Source organism: Capricornis sumatraensis, chromosome 2 (assembly GCF_032405125.1).
Source record: "Capricornis sumatraensis isolate serow.1 chromosome 2, serow.2, whole genome shotgun sequence".
Taxonomy (NCBI): domain Eukaryota; kingdom Metazoa; phylum Chordata; class Mammalia; order Artiodactyla; family Bovidae; genus Capricornis; species Capricornis sumatraensis.
Window position 1 is genome coordinate 64057726 of NC_091070.1, and position 23704 is coordinate 64081429.

The 23704-nt window shown below is 37.1% G+C and overlaps 1 non-coding gene across 1 annotated transcript; it reads left to right on the forward strand.

Moving 5' to 3' along the window:
- Positions 1 to 15675: 15675 nt before the first annotated feature.
- Positions 15676 to 15782, forward strand: LOC138074635 (U6 spliceosomal RNA). Its single transcript, XR_011144467.1, has one exon. It is a non-coding gene; the product is annotated as a U6 spliceosomal RNA (small nuclear RNA).
- The last annotated feature ends 7922 nt before the right edge of the window (positions 15783 to 23704 follow it).

The following is a 23704-nucleotide window of genomic DNA, read 5'->3' on the forward strand; positions in this document are numbered from 1 at the left end:
CACTTTTATTCAACAAAGTACTGAAAATCCTAGCCACAGCAACAGACAAGAAAATGAAATCAAAGAAGTACAAATTAGAAAGGAAGATATAAAACTGCCACTGTTTGCAGGTGACAAGATACCACATATAGAAAGTAGAAACAGTGACAGACTTTATTTTCTTGGGCCCCAGAATCACTGCTGATGGTGACTGCAGCCACAAAATTAAAAGACGCTTGCTCCTTGGAAGAAAAGATATGACCAACCTAGACAGAATATTAAAAAGCAGAGACATTACTTTGCCAACAAAGGTCCATATAGTCAAAGCTACGATTTTTTCAGTAGTCATGTATGGCTGTGAGAATTTGACATAAAGAAGGCCAAACACCAAAGAATTGATACTTTTGAGCTGTGGTGTTGGAAAAAACTCTTGAAAGTCCATTGGACTGCAAGGAGATCAAACCAGTCAATCCTAAAGGAAATCAATCCTAATATTCATTAGAAGGACTGCTGATAAAGCTGAAGCTCCAATACTTTGGCCACCTGATGCAAAGAGCTGACTCACTTGAAAAGACCCTGATATTGGGAAAGATCATCAGGCAAGAAGAAAAGGGGACGACAGAGGACAAAATGGTTGGATGGCATCACTGACTCAATGGACATGCATTTGAGCCAACTCCAGGAGATGGTGAAGGACAGGGAAGCCTGGCATGCTGCAGTCCATGGGGTCTCAAAGAGTCAGACCCAACTGAGCAACTGAACAACAAGAAAGATACCACCAAAAATTATAAGAATTAATAAATAAGTATTTATTAATAAATATTATTTATTTCTTATATAAATTATTAATGAATATTAATTGATTATTAACTATTAATAAATTAATAAATTCAGTGCAGTTGTAGCTTTCAAAATTAATACACAGAAACCTGTTGCATTCCTGAAAACTACTTACAAACTATCAGAAAGAGAAATCAAGAAAATAATCTTATTTACAATTCCATCAAAAGGACTAAAATACCTACAAATAGGTTTAACCAACAAGGTAACAATTTTAGACTCTGAAAACTATAAGACATTGACAAAAGAATTTGAAGATAACACAAACAAATGGAAATTTATAATGTTCTCATGGATTAGAGGAATTAATATTATTAAAATGGCCATACTACTTAAGACAATCTACAGATTCAATTCAACCTCTATCAAAAGGCCAAGGGTAGTCTTCACAGAAATAGAATAATTCGAAAATGTGTATGGAAACACAGAACACCCCATGTAGCCAAAGTAATCTTGAGAAAGCAGAACAAAGCTGGATGTATCAAGCTCTCTAATTTCAAACTATACCATAGAGCTATAGTAACCCAATAATATGACAACAGTATAAAAACACATGCATAGATCAACAGAAGAAAAGAGAGAGCCCTAAAATAACCTCACGCTTACAGGGCCAATTATCTGTAACAAGAAGGAAGTAATATACAATGGGGAGAAGATATCATTTTCAACAAATGGTATTTGGAAAACTGAACAGCTATATGCAAAAGAATGAAACTGGACTACTTTCTTACCTTATACATAAGAATTAATTCAAAATGGACTAAAGATATAGATGTAAGACCTGAAATAATAAAACTCTTAGGAGAGAACAAACAGTATACTTTCTGACATCAATGTAAGCAATATTTTTGGGGGTCTGCCTCCTCAGGAAAGGGAAACAGAAGCAAAAAGTAAGAAATGGAATTACATCAAATTAAAAAGCATTTTCATAGTGAAGGAAATTATTAAAATGAAAAGACAACCTACAAATGGAAGAAGATATTTGCAAATATATATATGATGAGAGGTCAATATCCAAAATATATAAACAGCTCATACAAATCAACAACAAAAAACAAACTTGATTAAAATGGACAGAGAGAATTCCCTGGCAGTCCAGTGGTTAGAATTTGGTGCTTTCACTGACGTGGCCCAGGTTTAATCCCTGGTCAGAAAACTTTAAGATCCACAAGCCATGCGGCACAGCAAAAAAAAAAAAAAACACGGAGGACCTGAATAGACATTTTTCCAAATGAGGTATATAGAAGGTCAACAAACATATGAAAAGAAGTTTATCATCACTAATCATCGGGGAAATGCAAATCAAAACCACAATGAGATGTCACTTCACACTTGTCAGAATGACTATCATCAAAAAGATAACAAATAACAGTTGTTGGCAAGGATGAGAAGAATAGGAAACCCTCATGCACTGCTGGTGGTATTATAAATTGGTGCAGCCATTATGGAAAACAGCATGGTTCAAAAATTTCACTTATGCTTATTTACCCAAAGAAAACAAAAGTACTAATTCAAAAAGGTATATGAAACCATTGTTCACAGTAGCATTATTCACAATAACTGAGATATGAAAGAACCTAAGTATCCACTGACAGATGAATAAAGAAGATGTAATATGTGTACATATACATATAAATACTCACAATAGAATGTTACTTATCCATGAAAAAAAGAAGGTTACATATATGGTAATATGAACAGATCTAAAGGGTATCAGACTAAGTAAAATAAGTCAGACAGAGAAAAGACAGATACCATAAAATCTCCACTTATCTACATATGTGGAATCTAAAAAACAAAACAAACACAACAGAATGAAAACTCACAAACTGTTAGTTGCCAAAGAAGAGGCACTTGGATGGGTGGGTAAAATAGGTGAAAAGGGTTGAGAGGTACAAACCTCCAGTTAAAAAATAAATAAGCTCAGGGACGTAATATATAGCATAACAATTATGGTCAATAATATTGTAATAACTTTATATGAAGACATGATGGTTACTAGATTTCTCACAGTGATCATTTTACAGCATATGAAAGTGTCACTTAGAAAGCATCACTATGAACAAAGCTAGTGGAGGTGATGGAATTCCAGTGGAGCTGTTTCAAATCCTGAAAGATGAGGCTGTGAAAGTGCTGCCATCAATATGCCAGCAAATTTGGAAACTCAGCAGTGGCCACAGGACTGGAAGAGGTCAGTTTTCATTCCAATTCCAAAGAAAGGCAATGCCCAAGAATACTCAAACTACCACACAATTGCACTCATTTCACATGCTTGTAAAGTAATGCTCAAAATTCTCCAAGCCAGGCTTCAGCAATATGTGAACTGTGAACTTCCTGATGTTCAAGCTGGTTTTAGAAAAGGCAGAGGAACCAGAGATCAAATTGCCAACATCCACTGGATCATGGAAAAAGCAAGAGAGTTCCAGAAAAACATCTATTTCTGCTTTATTGACTATGCCAAAGCCTTTGACTGTGTGGATCACAATAAACTGTGGAAAATTCTGAAAGAAATGGGAATACCAGACCACCTGATGTGCCTCTTGAGAAATCTGTATGCAGGTCAGGAAGCAACAGCTAGAACTGGACATGGAACAACAGACTGGTTCCAAATAGGAAAAGGAGGACATCAAGGCTGTATATTGTCACCCTGCTTATTTAACTTATATGCAGAGTACATCATGAGAAACACTGGACGGGAAGAAACACAAGCTGGAATCAAGATTGCCAGGAGAAATATCAATAACCTCAGATATGCAGATGACACCACCCTTATGGCAGAAAGTGAAGAGGAGCTAAAAACCTCCTCATGAAAGTGAAAGAGGAGAGTGAAAAAGTTGGCTTAAAGCTCAACATTCAGAAAATGAAGATCATGGCATCTGGTCCCATCACTTCATAGGAAATAGATGGGGAAACAGTGGAAACAGTGTCAGACTATATTTTGGGGGGCTCCAAAATCACTGCAGATGGTGACTGCAGCCATGAAATTAAAAGACGCTTACTCCTTGGAAGAAAAGTTATGACCAATCTAGATAGTATATTCAAAAGCAGAGACATTACTTTGCCGACTAAGGTCCATCTAGTCAAGGCTATGATTTTTGCTGTGGTCATGTATGTATGTGAGAGTTGGACTGTGAAGAAGGCTGAGCGCCGAAGAATTGCTGCTTTTGAACTGTGGTGTTGGAGAAGACTCTTGAAAGTCTCTTGGACTACAAGGAGATCCAACCAGTCCATTCTGAAGGAGATCAGCCCTGGGATTTCTTTGGAAGGAATGATGATAAAGCTGAAACTCCAGTACTTTGGCCACCTCATGCGAAGAGTTGACTCATTGGAAAAGACTCTGATTGCTGGGAGGGATTAGGGGCAGGAGGAGAAGGGGACGACCCAGGATGAGATGGCTGGATGGCATCACGGACTCGATGGACATGAGTCTGAGTGAACTCCGGGAGATGTTGATGGACAGGGAGGCCTGGCGTGCTGCGATTCGTGGGGTCGCAAAGAGTCGGACACGACTGAACGACTGAACTGAACTGAACTGAACTGAAAATGTCAGATCACTATGTAGTATACCTGTTACTAACATAATATTGTATATCAGTTTTATTTCAACTTAAAAAAATGAAAGCTTTGTGCTTAGTTGCTCAGTCGTGTCCGACTCTTTGCAACCCTGTGGACTGTAGCCTGCCAGGCTCCTCTGTCCATGGGGATTCTCCAGGCAAAAACATGAGTAGGTTGCCGTTAACCTCTCCAGAGGATCTTCCCAACCCAGGGATCGAACCTGGGTCACCTGCATTGCAGGCAGATTCTTTACCACTGAGTCACCAGGGAAGCCCTTAGAGTCAAATAAAAATGCTAGAAATAAAAACAATGGTAACAAAAAATAATCTCCTCAAAAGACGTGTCAGTAGACTCAATACTGCTGAGGGGAAAAATTTCCTAACTTGAAGTTAAGTTAATAGAAGTTACCAAAATTGAATCAGAGCAGGGGCAAGAGAATAGCAACAAAAAGAAAAGATCATCTTAAAGCTACAGGAGACTATCTTAAAGAATTTGTTGTTGTCGTTTTAGTCTCTCAGTCATGACTGACTCTTCGAGTCCCCAGACTATAGCTCGCCAGGTTCCTCTGTCCATGGGATTTCCCAGGCAAGAAAACTGGAGTGGGTTTCCATCTCCTCCTCCAGGGGATCTTCCTGACCCAGGGATCAAACCTGCATCTCTTGTGTCTCCTGCATGGCAGGCAGATTCTTTACCACTGGTGCCACCTGTGAAAATACATGCACCCAAATGTTCACACCAGCAGTGTTTAAGTGTCGATTAACAGAGGGATGGACAAAGAAGTTGTGGTATAAAAGGTGCAATGGAATATTGCTGGCCAATTAAAAAAAAATGAGATTCTGCCCCTTGAAACAACATGGATGGACCTAGAAGGCATCATGCTTAGTGAAATAAATTAGACAGAGAAAGACAAATACTATATGTTATCGCTAATATTTGGAATGTAGGAAACCAAACAAAGCAATATAACAAAACAGAAACAGACTTATATAGAGAGAACAAATTGCAGTTAACAGTGGGGAGAAGAAACAGTGGGAACAAAATAGGGGTAGGGGATTAACAGGTACAAACTACTATGTATAAAATAAATAAGCTACAAGGAAACAGTGTGCAGCCCAGGAAATCAAGGCAATAATTTTTAGTAAGTTTAGATGGAATATAATGCATAAAAATATTGAAATAATGTGTTGTACACTTGATACATAGTATGTTGTGAATCAACTAATGGCTCAGTCAGTAAAGAATCTGCCTGCAATCCAGAAGATCTGAGTTTGATCCCTGCGTTGGGAAGATCACTGAAGAAGGAAATGGCAATCCACTCCAGTATGCTTGCCTGGAAAATCCCAGGGACAGAGGAGCCTAATGGGCTACAGTCCATGGGGTCACAAGTGTTGGGCACAACTTATTGACTAAACCACCACCACACTAGATACATAATATACTGTAAATCAACTATACTTCAATTTCTAAAACTGTGGTATATCCATATAATGAAATCCATATAGTCACTAAGTCGTGTCTGACTCTTGTGATCCCATGGACTGTAGCCTGCCAGGCTTTTCTGTCCATGGGATTCTCCAGGAAACAATACTGGAGTGGGTAGCCGTTTCCTTCTCCAGAAGGAATCAAACCCACGTCTCCTGCACTGCAGGCAGATTCTTTACCAGCGGAGCTATGAGGGAAGGCCTTATAGTGGAAGACTACCCTGCAATAAAAAGGATCTACTGAGTTATGCAATAACATGACTGAATCTCAAAGGCTTTAGACTAAGTGAAAGAAACTAGTCTCAAAACATTATATGCTGTATGCTTCCATTCATATGACATTCTCAGAAACTAAAAGTTACAGTGACCATGAACAGATCACTGGTTTTCCAGACATCTGAAGTGGAAGAAAGATGTGACTATGAGGGGATAGCCCAAAAACATTTTTTGGAGTGATGGATCTGTTCTGTATCATGAAAATATTGGTGGTTACAGGAATCAATACATGTGCTAGAATTCATAAAACTGTGTACTAAGACTATATTCATAAAATGGTTACATAATTTAAAATAAAAGGGAAAATAAACCAGAGAGATATGAGGATGGCAGACCTTTACTTATCTTCATTGTGTTTGCTTTGTTTTTTTGTTTTAATTCAGGAGTTTTAAAAACTTCCTTTAAAAATATTAGCCTTGAGTTGAGGAGAGGGTGAGATGTATGGAAGGAGTAACATGAAAACTTACATCACCATATGTAAAATAGATAGCCAATGGGAATTTGCTATAAGTCTCAGGGAACTCAAACAGAGGCTCTGTATCAACCTAGAGGGGTGGGAGGAGGAGGGAGATGGAGGGAGGTTCAAGAGGGAGGGGACATATGTATACCTATGGCTGATTCATGTTGAGGTTTGACAGAAAACAGCAAAATTCTGTGACACAATTATCCTTCAAATAAATGTCAGTCCAAATAAATAAATAAGTTTAAAAAAATATTAGCCTTAGAGCAGTGGTTATTAACATGTGGCCTCTAGACCAGCACCATCAACATTACCTGGACTTAAATTCTCAGGCCCCATGCCAGACCTGCTGAATAAGAAACTCTTAGAGACCCAAAACAGAAATAGGTTTAGTAAGTTTTCCAGGTGATTCTGATGCACATTAAAGTTTAAGAACCACTGTCTATAGAGAGATTTCTCTCAAGCTTGGTACTACTAACATTGTGGTCTAGATGATTCTTTCTTTTAGGGGGACAAGGAGGATTGTCTTGTGCTTTGCAGCATACTGGCTTCTACCCACTAGATAGCAGTAGCAACCCCCCACCACCCATCATGATAATCAAAGATATCTCCAGATTTGCTAAATGGCTCTGAGGGAGAAATATTGCTGTGGTCAAGAATCATTGCCCTGAGTAAAACCCTGTTTACAAAAGTTACTATTTTTCCTTCTAAGTTTTAATGCACATCCATTTTTTTCATTGGCTTCCCATTTCCACATATCTTCTCTTCTGGGCACAAATGTTTATAAGTCATTAACTGTTTTATATCACAGTAAATTTAAGTTTCATAAGCTAGAAATAAGCTCTGTTAGAAGTGGATGTGAATTAAACAAAAGCTATAATTCAGAGTTAATCTCCTGGTTATTTGTAGTAAGTGCTCTGTCAGTAAAAATTTAGTTAGGTCCATAATGGACGGGACTGACTTTAAAAAGCCTATAAATACAAATTCTGAGGTTTTGCTTTCCTAAACATTCAGGGGAAAGGCATAGTATATAAATACTTACTATCTCAAAATATTGCTGATTACTCCCTTTTTGCAGAATAAAATTACCTACCCAGATAAATTCAAGTATATATTACAAAGCCAATTCTACTTAAAAGTTCAATTCCAACCTTCTGGGGACAAACTTTCAATCATCTCTTAATCCTGCCCTCTCATTCAGCCCACATTCTGCCATTTTATTGACACATGGATTGTGAGACACTTTGTGAGTTCAATTCAGTTCAGTCGCTCAGTCATGTCCAAATCTTTGCGACTCCATGGACTGCAGCATACCAGGCTTCCCTGTCCATCACCAACTCCCAAAGGTTGTTTAAACTCACGTCCATCAAGTCAGTGATGCCATCCAACCATCTCATCCTCTGTCATCCCCTTCTCCTCCTGCCCTCAATCTTTCCCAGCATCAGGGTCTTTTCCAGTGAGTCAGTTCTTTGCATCAGGTGGCCAAATTATTGCACCTTCAGTTTCAGCATCAGTCCTTCCAATGAATATTCTGGACTGATTGCCTTTAGGATTGACTGGTTTGATCTCCTTGCAGTCCAAGGGACTCTCAAGAGTCTTCTCCAATACCACAGTTCAAAAGCATCAATCCTTCAGTGCTCAGCTTTCTTTATGGTCCAACTCTCACATCTGTACATGACTACAGGAAAAACCATAGCTTTGACTAGATGGACTTTGTCAGCAAGGTAATGTCTCTGCTTTTTAATATGCTGTGTAGGTTGGTCATAGCTTTTCTTTTCCAAGGAGCAAGCGTCTTTTAATTTCATGGCTGCAGTCACCATCTGCAGTGATTTTGGAGTCCAAGAAAATAAAATCTCTCTCTGTTTCCATTGTTTTCCCATCTATTTGCCATGAAGTAATAGGACCAGATGCTATGATTTCAGTTTTTTGAACGTTGAGTTTTAAGCCACCTTTTTTACTCTCCTCTTTCACTTTCATCAAGAGGCTCTTTAGTTCCTCTTCGCTCCCTGCCGTAAGAGTGGTGTCATCTGCATATCTGAGTTTACTGATATTTCTCCTGGAAATCTTGATTTCTGCTTGTGCTTCATCCAGCCTGGCATTTTGCATGAGGTATTCTGAAAATAAGTTAAATAAGCAGGGTGACAGTATATAGCTTTGACATACTCCTTTCCCAATTTGGAACCAATCCATTGTTCCATGTTCAGTTCTAACTGTTGCTTCTTGACCTGCGTATAGATTTCTCAGAAGGCAGGTAAGGTGGTCTGGTGTTCCCAATTCTTGAAGAATTTTCACAGTTTGTTGTGATCCACACAGTCAAATGGTTTAGTGTAGTCAATGAAGCAGAAGTAGATGTTTTTCTGGGATTCACTTGCTCTTTCTTTGATCCAACAGATGTTGGCAATTTGATCTCTGGTTCCTCTGCCTTTTCTAAATCCAGCTTGAACACCTGGAAGTTCTCGGTTCACGTACTATTGAAGCCTAGCTTGGAGAATTTTGAGCATCACTTTACTTGCATGTGGAAATGAAAGTGAAAGTTGACTCTTTGCAACCCCATGAACTATGCAGTTCATGGCATTCTCCAGACCAGAATACTGGAGTGGGTAGCCTTTCCCTTCTCCAGGGGATCTTCCCAACCCAGGGGTCAAACCCAGGTCTACCACACTGCAGACGGATTCTTTATCAGCTGAGCCACAAGAGAAGCCCAAGAATACCAGTGTGGGTAGCCTATCCCTTCTCCAGGGGATCTTCCTGACACAGGAATCGAATCAGGGTCTCCTGCATTGCAGGCAGATTCTTTACCAACTGAGCCATCAGGGAGATGACTGCAATTGTGCAGTCATTTGAACATTCTTTGGCATTGCCTTTCTTTGGGATTGGAATGAAAACTGACCTTTTCCAGGAAGAAGAGAAGTGAGCAAAACATATAAAGAGTAGAAAACAATGAAGTAGGAGGAAAACTTGGAAAATTTGGTGCAGAGGAAGCAAAAATATATATATTTTTTAGCCAAGTATGTCAAGTGCTGCTGGGGCTTTAAATGAAATAGAGAATTCTTTAAATGAAAATAGAGAATTCTTTATTCAATATGACAAAGTATTGTTTGGTGATTTGAGACTGTAATAATAGTTTCAAGAGACTGACAGAAATGAAAGACCAATTGTGCAATTCTAACAAAATGTGCTATGAAAAAGATCAGTGATAAAGGGAAGTAGTTGAGAAGAATAAGCATTCAAGGGTTTTTTTGTTTGTTTGTTTGGTCTTGTGGGCTTATGCTTCTGACAAAAGATAAGAGTTCATAATTTAAAATAAAGAAATCTTTGCAGGAAAATTTTTTGAACGGCAAGAGATCTACAGCCTAAGTGGAAATGATGGTAGAATTCTTTCCCTGTTTTCTTACTCAAAATGACAACTTGATAAGCACTTGACAACTGATCATACCTTCTTCATGAGAAACACCCCTCTCTTAGCTTCCATGCCTCCACCCTTCTTGATTTGCATTTTCCCTCTCAGCTATGCCTTTTCAGTATCCTTCTTGCCCAACCTCCAAGAACTGGATTTCAACCTGAACTCATTAAACTTCACCTACACTCATTGAGTGTTCTCATTGTCTGCTCTCTTTGAGTTCCATGCCCTTAAATACATCCTATATGCTTCCAGCTCTCAAATATACCTCCTTAGCTCTGAATTTTTCCCTAAATTTCAGACTCCTGTAGGCAACTGCCCACTCTACTTAGATGTCTAACGTCTAATAGGTCTCTCTAACTTACATAGTCTGACTCCTTTTTTTGTTGTTGTTGCTTTTTACACTATCCAACTTTTGAGTCCCTCATGCCTCCTACTCCCGATAAATGTATTCCTTCCCATCACAGGAAAGAGCATCACTTTCACCCAGGCCAAGAACCTAAGAGCTACCCTTGACCTCTTTATCTCCTATATCCAATCAATCAGTTCAACATCTCCTATATAGTATATGTTCAAGCCATCAGTGCCTGTCCACTGCCAGGATCTCATCTAAATCACTACCATCTCTTTCCTGAGCCTCCATAATAATCTCCTATCTGGTTTCCCAGCTTCCTTTTTTCCCTGCCCATCTTGAAAATTATTCTCCACAGAGTATTCACTTAAAACATAAAGCATATCAGATCACTCCCCTCTTAAAATTGTTAGCTTCCCACTGCTCTTAGAATAAAATTCAAATTTCACTTCTTGGTCCACAAGGTAGTGTACCTTGATGCCTCTCTTCCCCTCCAAAATTACCTGATTCCTCTTCTCCCTTCCTCTCTCATTTTACTTCAGCTACATTGGTCTGCTTTATGCTCTTCAAATATTCAAATCATTTTTTCCTTTGAGTCTTTGAAAATGCTGTTCCCTCTTCCTCTGGTTTTTGCAGAGCTCACTCTTTCTCATTTTCCCAGATTCAATTCAAATGCATCTCCTCAGAAAGCCCTTTCCTTTCTAAACACCTCTCATATGCCCTTACTTTATAAATTGACTCAGTTCATTTTCTGTATAATACATGCCATAATCTGTGATTATTTTTTTAATTCACTATTTTACCTATTTTTGTTTTTCCCCATTTACCTCTCTTGGACCCTTTCTTTCAACAGCATCCAGATCAATGCCTGGGACAATCTGATATTCAGAAATTATTTTTTGAAAATTAATGAATATACAAATGAAAAAACTTGTATAATAAATTGCTTTTAGCAAATTCATGACTGATCATTTCCTTCTAATTGCTCAAACTGATTATTTAATTACCTATTTTATCATGCTAATAATCCATATCAAGCTCAGCAATCTGTAGATCCCGGAGTACTGTTTATCTTTTAGAAAATCAGGATATTTATTCATGATTTGCTTTCTATTCATTTCCTTATATAGCCCACAAAATGAAGATCAACTGAAATTCATAATTGCTGTGGGATTTTATCTTCAAATCCTTTCAGCTCATATATTTCATCTGGGTCTGAACATACTTCGTCTGAGCCTGGAGACCTAGACTTACTGAAAGAAAATGAATGTTCCCCATCTCCTCACCTGCCTGAGACTTCAATTTCTCCTGAACATTATATGTTCTGCCCTTTCCAATTTTAAGATTTCTCCCCTTGATGTAAAATAAAAGTTCAATTGAAACTGCATCATTCTATTTCTAATTCATCTGTGAGCATTACATAGTCTTCAGCAGAACCATTGTCTTCTCTCCTTTTTCAAACCCAAATCAGAATTTTAATATTTTTCTAGCATTTGTGTGAAATTTATTTTACTCAAGCTTTAGCTACCTTAAAAAAAAACTTTTTCACCTTTCCTTATCATAAGCCTTTCCATATATATATATATTCCATTATAAATATGTGTACCTCTCCATTATATATGTCTCATCCATTAAATATGTTTTACATTTATATATTTTCATTTTAAATTATGTGTGTGTATGTGTATATATAGATAGATAGAGATATATCTCATAGGTAAGTGGATAGAGTGGTCTATCTTTTAGATTTATACCAAAAATTACTATCTGGTGTTCTTAAAATGACCTCTCTTTTCCCCTCTCTTTAGATTTGTTTGTTCTTAAAGTAAGAACAAATTTTTAGAACCTTGTTTCCCTTATAAGCAACAGCTTACTCAGAATCCCAGATCAAAGGATTATACTTGTATTTCCTATGAATTTACTTTTGTAATTTTCCCTAAACTTCCAGAAATTTTTCGTTAATCTAACATTCCTTGACTTTTTCTATAGCATAAACTCCACCTTAAAAAATCAATATCTTGTAGCTGACAACCCTATCCCAATCAAAGATGGTATCTTCAGAAACAAGAATGTATTAAAATGAGACTACATTGCTTGGCAGTCAAGATAACAGACACCTTGTATTCTTAGGGAGGACTTACTACTACAGTGTAAAAAGAGAAAACAGGACAGAACAAGAAAACCTCATCTTGATTTTGTTTTGCCAGAAGGCTGGCAAATTCATGCCAGGGTCTAGTGTTTATGACATATAAACATAAACACAACTGCTAAAGTCTCCTCTCAAGAGAGTAAATGTGACACTGACTTTCCACATCCAAAGAAAATAAATTCTCCTACTATCTTCCCTCCTCTCTGGAGGAATACAATCCAAACACGGTGTAAATCTCCTGGCACATGAGTGGCCCCCACTCTCTCTTAATAAAAGGGCACATTTCACTTTTCTCCAAGCAAATTTCATGTTCTCACATTCCCTGTTGTCCCAGACACCTTTTCTGGGCGTTTTGCATCCTTAGGAAGACTCCTATATCAAAGAGGCAGGTGTTATTACCTCCTGGTGAAGAATTCCTTAAGCATATTAATCTTGACTCAAAGGAGAACTTTATCCTTAATCTCCATATGTGTTCCACTAGACAATCACTTTAGAGTTCTATTTTAGAATTTGTAATCCCATGATATTTGCTATCATCTGACATCTGACATGTTTTTGTCCTCAAAGTTTTTCATTACTTCAATTTATAAATTTTCCAGTCTATTATCTACTGCACTAATTCATTAGCAGTAGAAACTCGTCTTTCTGCCACTTTGTTCCTCATAGTAATGGAACGTATGTCCAGCCTTCCACATCGGGCTATTGTTCCTCTATTCTTTTTAATCAATTCCAAGTGAAATTTGAGTATTTCAATACAATCCTTAGGTTGTTGTTCTCTTTCTACCACAAGAAGTAATAACAATAATGCTCTTTACGTGTGTTGTTTTTTTTGGTTTGCTTCCCCATCCTCAAATTTGCTTTCTTAACTCTAGATTCTGTCTTTTAAAGTCCTCCACAGTGAGAGATAAGAAATCAAAGTCCGAGATCTGCCACAAATATCTATTGTTTAAACAAATTCTGCCCTCTTTCAAATCCTGGACAGGGTTAAGAGTTAGTCCACACAAGGAAATCTTCCATCAGTCCAGTTTGTAATCTGAGCTTTATTTGTCTGTAATTAGTCCCATTTGATTCATTTTTACTCTGTTTCACAATTAATGCACATTCTCATGGAGGTAATATCTCAAGCTCATAAATTTTGGCCATATTTCCCCAAGGGATCTACCACGTATGTGTTTCCCCTACCTACGATAACTGTGGTCACCCTGAAATTCATCTAACAATGTCCACAATGATCAGTAGTGAAATTTCCAGTTTAAATAACTCAAGTCTGTACAAATATTCTATAATCACTAGTGCAGCTTTTCCAGTCATCCAAAAAGCTCTCAATATTGACTCCCTGTCTACAACTTTCAGAAGGCATTCTTTAATGTTTCAGAGTCCTGGGTAAACTCTAGATCAGTTTGTTGAATTTTCTCTCTGAGATCTCACTCCTTATTGTTTTAGTTCTCAGTCACTAGGAATAGTTAAATTAATCCTCTCTTTAGACACAGTTAAGAATGTATGTGTTTTCTTTACCCTTTCACATGTATGTACCCTGACATCTAATGTCTTCAACTCTCTCCCCAAAATAATTTCTCTCTTTCTCCAGCTAAAGGCAATCTCACCCTTCCTGTGCCTTCCACTGCCCCACTGTTCTTCTTATCACTGTCATACCTAGAACTATTTTGTGGCTGAGTCTATTCTTCCCAAGTTTCTAAGCAAATCTGAGTGCTGAAGGCAATGTGCTCCATACATATTTCAGGTGTCCTTTTTAGATCTCAGTTTGTAATTCCATAGAATTTTTTTCTTCTATCTCAACCTAAGAAAATGACCTAGACACTATATAATAAAGGCTAATATTCTTCTTTTTATGTTCTTTGATTTATCACCCTCAGGTATTGATGAAATGCCCAATGATTAAGTCCACAGGAGCAACCCTGGTAACAAATAACTCCTTTTGAAAGAAAAAGTAGAAACAAACATGTCAACTTTCTTATTTTTATGGAAATATTTGATATTGCTATTTTAATTTTGTCTTAAGATATAATCAAACAAAACATGAAAAGCAATTTATTTTTTAAGGTGGGAACTTTTTTAATAACTTCTCCATTCATCTGGCAAATTTTTATTTGCATGCCCCCTAAGGTGTACCAAGCACAGCATTAAATATTTGAAATATATACATGTGCAAGTCACTGGCCCACCCCTTGAGACACAGAGAAATAAACAGGTAGTGGCAATTTACAGTGATGAATGTTATATTGGGTGAAGATGCCTTAGAAGCACTGAAGAAGGACATTTTACTTAGATGGAGCTGATATTTTTGCAAGAAAAGTGAGCACTGATTGGGTAAGTATTCATAGAGAAGCTGGAATTTTTAAGAGCTATTAGGATAGATGAAGTAGCAACAGGATAACAGTCCAACAAAATGTTCCACAGAGATAGAAGAACACATGCAAAATAGAATAATAGAGACAAAGGAAACAATAGCAAAAAGCAATGAAACTAAAAGTTGGTTCTTTGAGAAGATAAACAAAATTGATAAATCTTTAGCCAGACTCATCAAGAAGAAAATAGAGGACTCAAATCAATAAAATAAGAGATAAAAATGAGAAGTCACAACTGACACCACAGAGATACAAAGGATCTTAAGAGACTATTACAAGCAACTGTATGTACATAAAATGGACAACATAGAAGAAATGGACAATTTCTCAGAGAGGTACAACCTTCTAAGACCAAACCAGGAAGAAATAGAAAATATTAACAGACAAATCATAAGTACTTGAACTGAAGCTGTGATTTTAAAACTTCCAACAAACAAAAGCCAAGGGCCAGACAGCTTCACGGGCAAATTCTATCAAAGAAGAGTTAACACCTATCCTGCTCAAACTATACCAAAAAATTGTAGAGGAAGGAACACTCCCAAGCTCATTCTATCAGGTCACTATCACCCAGAAAACAAAACCAGACAAAGCTATCACACACACAAAAAAAGAAAACTACAGGCCAGTATCACTGATGAACATAGACATAAAAATCCTAACAAAATCAGAGCAAACTGAATCCAACAACCCATTAAAAGAATCATACACCATGATCAAGTGGGATTTACCCCAGGAATTGCAGGGATTCTTCAACATACATAAATCAATCAATGTGATACACTATATTAATAAAATAAAGAATAAAAACCATATGGTCATGCTCGCTTCGGCAGCACATATACTAAAATTGGAACGATACAGAGAAGATTAGCATGGCCCCTGCGCAAGGATGACACGCAAATTCGTGAAGCGTTCCATATTTTTACGATCCACCTCCCAGAATTCTGGAAATAAAAGCAAAAATAAACAAATGGGATCTAATTAAAATTAAAAGCTTCTGCACAACAAAGGAAAATATACGCAAGGTGAAAAGACAGCCTTCTGAATGGGAGAAAATAATAGCAAATGAAGCAACTGACAAACAACTAATCTCAAAAATATACAAGCAACTTATGCAGCTCAATTCCAGAAAAATAAACGACCCAATCAAAAAATGGGCCAAAGAACTAAATAGACATTTCTCCAAAGAAGACATACGGATGGCTAACAAACACATGAAAAGATGCTCAACATCACTCATTATCAGAGAAATGCAAATCAAAACCACAATGAGGTACCACTTCACACCAGTCAGAATGGCTGCGATCCAAAAATCTGCAAGCAACAAATGCTGGAGAGGGTGTGGAGAAAAGGGAACCCTCCTACACTGTTGGTGGGAATGCAAACTAGTACAGCCACTATGGAGAACAGTGTGGAGATTCCTTAAAAAATTGCAAAATAGAACTACCTTATGACCCAGCAATCCCACTGCTGGGTATACACACCGAGGAAACCAGAATTGAAAGAGACACGTGTACCCCAATGTTCATCGCAGCACTGTTTATAATAGCCAGGACATGGAAACAACCTAGATGTCCATCAGCAGATGAATGGATAAGAAAGCTTTGGTACATGTACACAATGGAGTATTACTCAGCCGTTAAAAAGAATTCATTTGAATCAGTTCTGATGAGATGGATGAAACTGGAGCCGATTATACAGAGTGAAGTAAGCCAGAAAGAAAAACACCAATACAGTATACTAACACATATATATGGAATTTAGAAAGATGGCAATGACGACCCTGTATGCAAGACAGAAAAAAAGACACAGCTGTGTATAACGGACTTTTGGACTCAGAGAGAGAGGGAGAGGGCGGGATGATTTGGGAGAATGGCATTCTATCATGTATACTATCATGTAAGAATTGAATCACCAGTCTATGTCTGACGCAGGATACAGCATGCTTGGGGCTGGTGCATGGGGATCACCCACAGAGATGTTATGGGGAGGGAGGTGGGAGGGGGTTTCATGTTTGGGAACACATGTAAGAATTAAAGATTTTAAAATTTAATAAAATTAAAAAAAAAATAGAAAAAAAAAAACCATATGGTCACCTCAATCCCTGGAGAAGGAAATGGCAACATACTTCAGTATCCTTGCCTGGATAAATGCAGAAAAATCTTTTGACAAAATTCAATACCTATTTATGAAAAAAACTCTCCACACAGTGAGCATAGAGGGAACCTACCCGAACATAATAAAGGCCATATACAACAAACCCATAGCAAGCATCATTCTCAACAGTGAAACTGAAAACATTTCCTTTAAGATCAGGAACAAGACAAGGATGTCCACTCTCACCACTTTTATTCATCATAGTTTTGGAAGTCCTAGCTATGGCAATCAGAGAAGAAAAATAAATAAAAGAAATACAAACTGGAAAAGAAGAGGTAAAACTATCACTGTTGGCAGATGACTATATATAGAAAATTCTAAAAAGCCTCCCAGAAAACTACTAAGCTCACCAATGAATTTAACAAAGTTGCAGGGTACAAAATTAATACCAGAAATCTCCTGCGTTATTATACACTAACACAAAAGATCAGAAAAAGAAGATAAGGAAATAATCCCATTTACCATAGCATCAAAGAGAACAAAATACCTCAGAATGAACCCACCAAGGAGGCAAAAGACCTGTACTCTGAAAACTATAAGATACAGATGAAAGAAGTCAAAGATGATACAGATAGATATATCTATCATGTTCTTGGATTGGGAGCATCAGTATTGTCAAAATGACTATACTACCCAAAACAATCTACAGATTCAATGCAATCAATCCCTATCAAATTATCAATAGCACTTGTCACAGAATTAGAACAAAAAATTTTACAATTTATATGGCGACACAAAAGACACTGAAGAGCCAAAGCAATTTTGAGAAAAGAAAACAGAGCTTGAGAAACCAAGCTCCCTGACTTCAGACTATACTACAAAGCTACAGTAACCAAGACAGTATGATGCTGGCACAAAAACAGAAATATAAATCAATGGCACCATCACCTAATCTATGACAAAGGAGGCAAGAATATACAACGGAGAAAAGACAGCATTAAATAAGTGGCTCTGGGGAAACTAGACAGCTACATGTAAAAGAATGAAATTAGAGCATTCTCTAACACCACATAAAAAATAAATTGAAAATAAATTAAAGACCAAAATGCAAGATTGGACACTATAAAACTCTAACAGCAAAACATAGGCAAAACACTCTGACATAAATCACACCAATATCTTTTTTGATCCACCTCCCAGAGGAATAAAAATAAAAACAAAATAAACAAATGGGACTGAATTAAACTTTAAATCTTTTGCACAGCAAAGGAAACCATAAATAAAACAAAAAGACAGCCCATAGAATGGGAGAAAATATTCGTAAACAAAGCAACTGACAAAGAATTCATCTCCAAAACATGCAAACAGCTCATACAGCTCAATATCAAAATAAACAATACCAACCTAGAGGGGTGGGTTGGGGAGGGAGGTTCAAAAGGGAGGGGATATATGTATACCTATGGCTGATTCATGTTGAGCTTTGACAAAAAACAGCAAAATTCTATAAAGCTACTATTCTTCAATAAAAAATAAATTAACTTAAAAATAAACAAATAAATAAACTCAATCAAAAATGGGCAGAAAATCTAAATAGACATTTCTCTAAAGAAGACATACAGATGGCCAACAGGCACATGAAAAGATGCTCAACATCATCAATTATTAGAGAAATGCAAATCAAAACTACAATGAGATATCACCCCACACTGGTCAGAATGGCCATCATCAAAAAATCTACCAACAATAAATGCTGGAAAGAGTGTGGAGAAAAGGGAACTCTCCTTTACTTAGGGAATGTAAATCAATAAGCAACTATATAGAACAGTATGGAGACTCCTTAAAAAACTAAAAATAGAGCCATCTATTTTATGATCCAGCCATCCCACTCCTGGGCATGTATTCAAAGAAAAATATAATTCAAAAAGATCCATGCGCCACAATGTTCCCTGAAGCACTATTTGCAATGTCAGGATATAGAAGCAATCTAAATGGACACCAGCAGAGGAACAGGTAAAGGAAACATGGCACACACATACAACGGAAAATTACTCCGCCCTAAAAAACATATCGATAATGCCATTTTCAGCAACATGGATAGACGCAGAGATTTCCATACTGAGTGAGGAAAGTCAGACAGAGAGAGACAAATATCACATGATACCATTTATATATGGAAATGATCTCTTTTAAAAGGGTACAGATGAACCTATTTACAAAACTGAAATGGAGTCATAAGTGTAGAAAACACATTTATGGTTACCAAGGGAGAAAGGAGAGAGAGAAACTGGGAAACGGATTGACACATATACACTGCTGCTGCTGCTGCTAAGTCGCTTCAGTCGTGTCCGACTCTGTGCAACCCCATAGACGGCAGCTCACCAGGCTCCCCCGTCCCTGGGATTCTCCAGGCAAGAACACTGGACTGGGTTGCCATTTCCTTCTCCAATGCGTGAAAGTGAAGTCGGTCAGTCGTGTCCGACTCTTCGCGACCCCATGGACTGCAGCCTACCAGGCTCCTCTGTCCATGGGATTTTCCAGGCAAGGGTACTGGAGTGGGGTGCCATCTCCTTCTCCGCATATATATACTACTACATGAAAAAGATGTAAGCCTACTATATAGCACAGGGTACTCAATCCTCTGTTATGACCTATATGAGAATAGAATCTAGGAAACAGTGGGTATGTGTATAACTGATCCACTTTGCTGTACAGCAGAAACTAATACAACACTGTAAATCAACTATACACTAATAAAAGTTAATTTCAAAAAATCCTAAAAGAAAGAGCAGGAAGAAGCAACTTCCAAGAAATAAGTAAAGCATGCAATCAAAAACATAATAATAAAATCAACACAACACTTCTTACCAATGTATCAATAAACACTGAGGATTTTAGGAATGTTTTGAGTATTCAGAGATGACAAAAACTAGACATTTCTACAAATAGTAATGTCCTGAAGCAAGGAAAGGACCAATCCCAACTGAGAGGGAACTGGAGATAGAATGAAACATGTGAAGGAGTATTTTGGTACTTGGACAAAGCCATTTTAGAGAGAATTCAAACTGGAAGAGCAACCGCTCTCTTGGCATAATAAACAAAAGGATGCTTATTGTTCACTCAGATGCACAGTAAATGGATATTAGTATGCTATTTTTGGTATTCATGGTCTTTATATTTAAAGTATGCTTAATTAATCACACAGTAAATATACTATCACTCATTTGTATACAGGGCTGGGGGCTGGACTTTCTCATTTCACCATAAGGCTTCAAATTAAAAATCTCTCAGAGATAATCATAAATATACACAAAAAGACAGATATCAAACAGATTATTACTCATAAGTACACTCACAGTCCTGGCATCATGGTCAGCAATTATTTCATGTATTTACTATGTGCTGGCACACTGGAAAGAACTTGGGCAATATACATCAAGAACCTTAAAATGTTTATAAACTTTGACCTAGTTTTTTTTCAGACAATATATCCTCAAAACAAATAAAATACAACAAAAGCTTAATGTTCATATTATAGAATGGTTAGGAAATCATGGTGTCCTCATAAACTGGGATGTATTGAGTAGCATGTTAGATGGTACTGATCAAATCTATCAATACTAGAGGAGGGATTGTTAGAAACAAGTAAGTTCTCAGTAAATTCAGGATAGAATATACTGATAAATGCAAATTTGTGAAAATCAGATGAAAGAGGGAGAGAAATGCTGCAAAATTTTTACATTTTATTAACAGTACCACAGTGAAGTCCCACAAGACCTCTGCAGGAACAGATAACCTGGTAGGGCTAAAGTGTCTGCAAAAATCAAATAGAATATGCATCTCTTTCTGTTATCCTAAGATTGGGCCCTCCTTATACTAAAACCATTTTGAAAAGGTCCATATGTAAATGAAGTTATTACTAACTAGGAGTGAAGCAGTATTTTCTAGTTATCTCTACTTTAGGGAGAGTTCTGGGAGGAACTTCCTGAACTAGTGAAGTGAAAGGTTCTAAATGACACAGCGAATGAATTGGGGTTTATGTATCAAGGATTTTGCTGTAGCTGAGTGCTCCAGAACGACTCAGGCATGGCAGATCCATTGTTACTAAAGCTGACTTGGTAATAACCCATATAAATAAACAAATAAGAGTTTGTGCATTCATCAAATGCATTCTATCTGTCTGCATCAATATTAGAAGGAACCTTTAGCTGGAAAAAGGCAAAGCTCATTCTCATGGCAGCCTGGGTAAACTGGCTTAGGAGTGGATCGACTGCAGCTGCCTGCTGTTTAGATTGCTCACCCAATTGCTTGCTAAAACCCAGAAGGGTTGACTCCACTCAAAATCAACACCATCATTTTCTAGCCATTCTATAATATGAATATTAAGTGGGTATTAGGCACTAAATCAGGAGCCAACAGAATATTGTACAAGCATTAAACATGTTCATGAAGAATTTGTATTAAAACTGGAAAATTATTATATAAAAAGCAGGATAAATTTATATATTCAATATAACCTCAAAATGCACAAATTAGGAACAGAAAAAAAGTATTACCAAGAGTTCTCTCTAGTGGTGGCAATATAAAGGATATTTATTTTCTTAATTCATATCAGAAAATTTTTTCTATGAAGAGCACACATTCTTTTATAAATAAAGGGTGAGGAGAGTGGATAAGAGGTAAGCAGTTCATTTTAACAAGGTCCATTTCTTTCTGAGTATGCTTCCTACTATTAAAGATCAAATTAATTGAGGTCCACAACAGAGAAAATAATTTAAAAATTTGTGAATTGTGTTTCAGCTTACACTTCAAACTCCAAATGCCTAATCAATGCTATTAAAATTAGGTTTTTATGAAAAGTAAGCAAAAAATTAATTTGAAATTTATATTATTCTTTTCCTTGATACAAATGTTTCCTGAGTCATAGGAAACTGAGATGGTGTAAGCTTTTTTCTTCCTCTATCCTTTCTCAGTGCAAACCTTCATTTTAAATGGAATACATGACATATTAGTAATCTAAGCTTTCATTCATAAAGTAGAAAGATGCTGCCACCTACCCTTTCCTATGTCCCACTGCTATCCAGCAAATAAAAACACTGAGGAGCTGAGAATGACCACCACTGACCCAAGCACCTAGAATATGGATTTGTGCTCCAGATTCTACACTTTCTCTGACAACTTGGAATGACAAACTACTGAGATTTATATGTTCCTGAAACGTAAGTTGCTGTAGTTCTGCTATTTCTTTCATAAACCAAAAGATGCTTAATAAATAGACCTAATTCACTTTATCTATGAGTAACCAAGTCATCAGATGTAGGACTCTTATCTGTGTAGGAGCACAGGGCATACCATGCCAACCTGTCTGTTTCCACATCCCTAAATTGGAGAGTTAAGCTATTTATTCATTATCACTTTGCCCTGAGGGTTGCTCACTGACTGCTTTTTTTGCAATGTCCTAAAAATCACCTGGTTACGATAGGATTCTGAGATCATTCATCTTTCCCCGTGGCTCAGATGATAAAGAATCCACCTGCAATTCAGGAGACCTGGGTTCAATCCAGGGTTGGGAAGATCCCCTGGAGAAGGGAATGGCAACCCACTCCAGTATTATTACCTGGAGAATCCCCAAGGACAGAGAAGCCTGGTGGGCTCACAGTTCACTGGGTCACAAAGAGTCTGCCACAACTGAAGTGACTAAGCACAGCACTGAGATCATTAACGTATATCACTCCAAACTCCTAAACTCCCTCTAACAAGTTGTGACATACAGATCACGAAAAATCTCTCTGTGCAGGGGGACTGAAGCAACTTTGGTCAGCCACTGCTTCTAACCTGGATCAAAGCTAAGGTTAACTGGTAAAGTCAAAAACCCTAAAAACATAAGTGATTAATTATTAAATCTCTAATTTTGTATCATATCTCCAGAAAGGTCTGAGTGTGGAAAAAAAAATTATAGGATCAAAAACATTGATTTGAAGACCTGAAATAAGACAGTTTCTGAGACAAAACAAATCCTAAGGAGAAACTGAAGAGACATCAGTTTTGACCAAACCTCTATAGCAATGTGGAATTTTAAATGAGATCTGTACTATTAAAATGGCTAAAAAAGAGAACACTCTTACATAATTAGTTTTGTGCAATGATGTCTCTACTATTTGTTTCTCTGAAAATTTTACTTCTGACATTTCTCTACAGTTACCCATATTCCCTCCATATTCAGTTATCTAATCTAGTGCCAAATTTTCCCTTGCTAGTTTATGCCACTCCCAGGAGATGAAATGGAGAACTTGGAAATTTTTACCCCAATCTTCTACTGCAGATTTCAGCAGCAGTTGAGTAAGACCCAGGAAGTAGGAATAAAATATCATTCTTAGCCTATAAGATACTGAGGGAATATCACATTATATCAGGACTGCCCTATCTTCATATCCCTGGAACCTGAAAACCATCCTAGGCAGTTAACCTTAAAAAGTTCTTCTGTATTTCCTTAACATCTTCCTAATTCTTTTCGAACTTCCTTTTATTCATTGCAAAGAAACCTCCTGTAAGCTTTCCTTATTGGAATGCAACATTGATTTAGGGAAAATAAAAGCCTCAACTAATTTATAGCAAAGATTTTAGACTTGACTTTTCCCCCAAGAAGCTTTATTAGCCTGTAAAACATAACCAAAAGCCTTAAAAGAATCTAAAACCACCTAATCATAAAAGATTTTGTATTGGCACATTCTGGGAGTCTTGTTTATCCCACA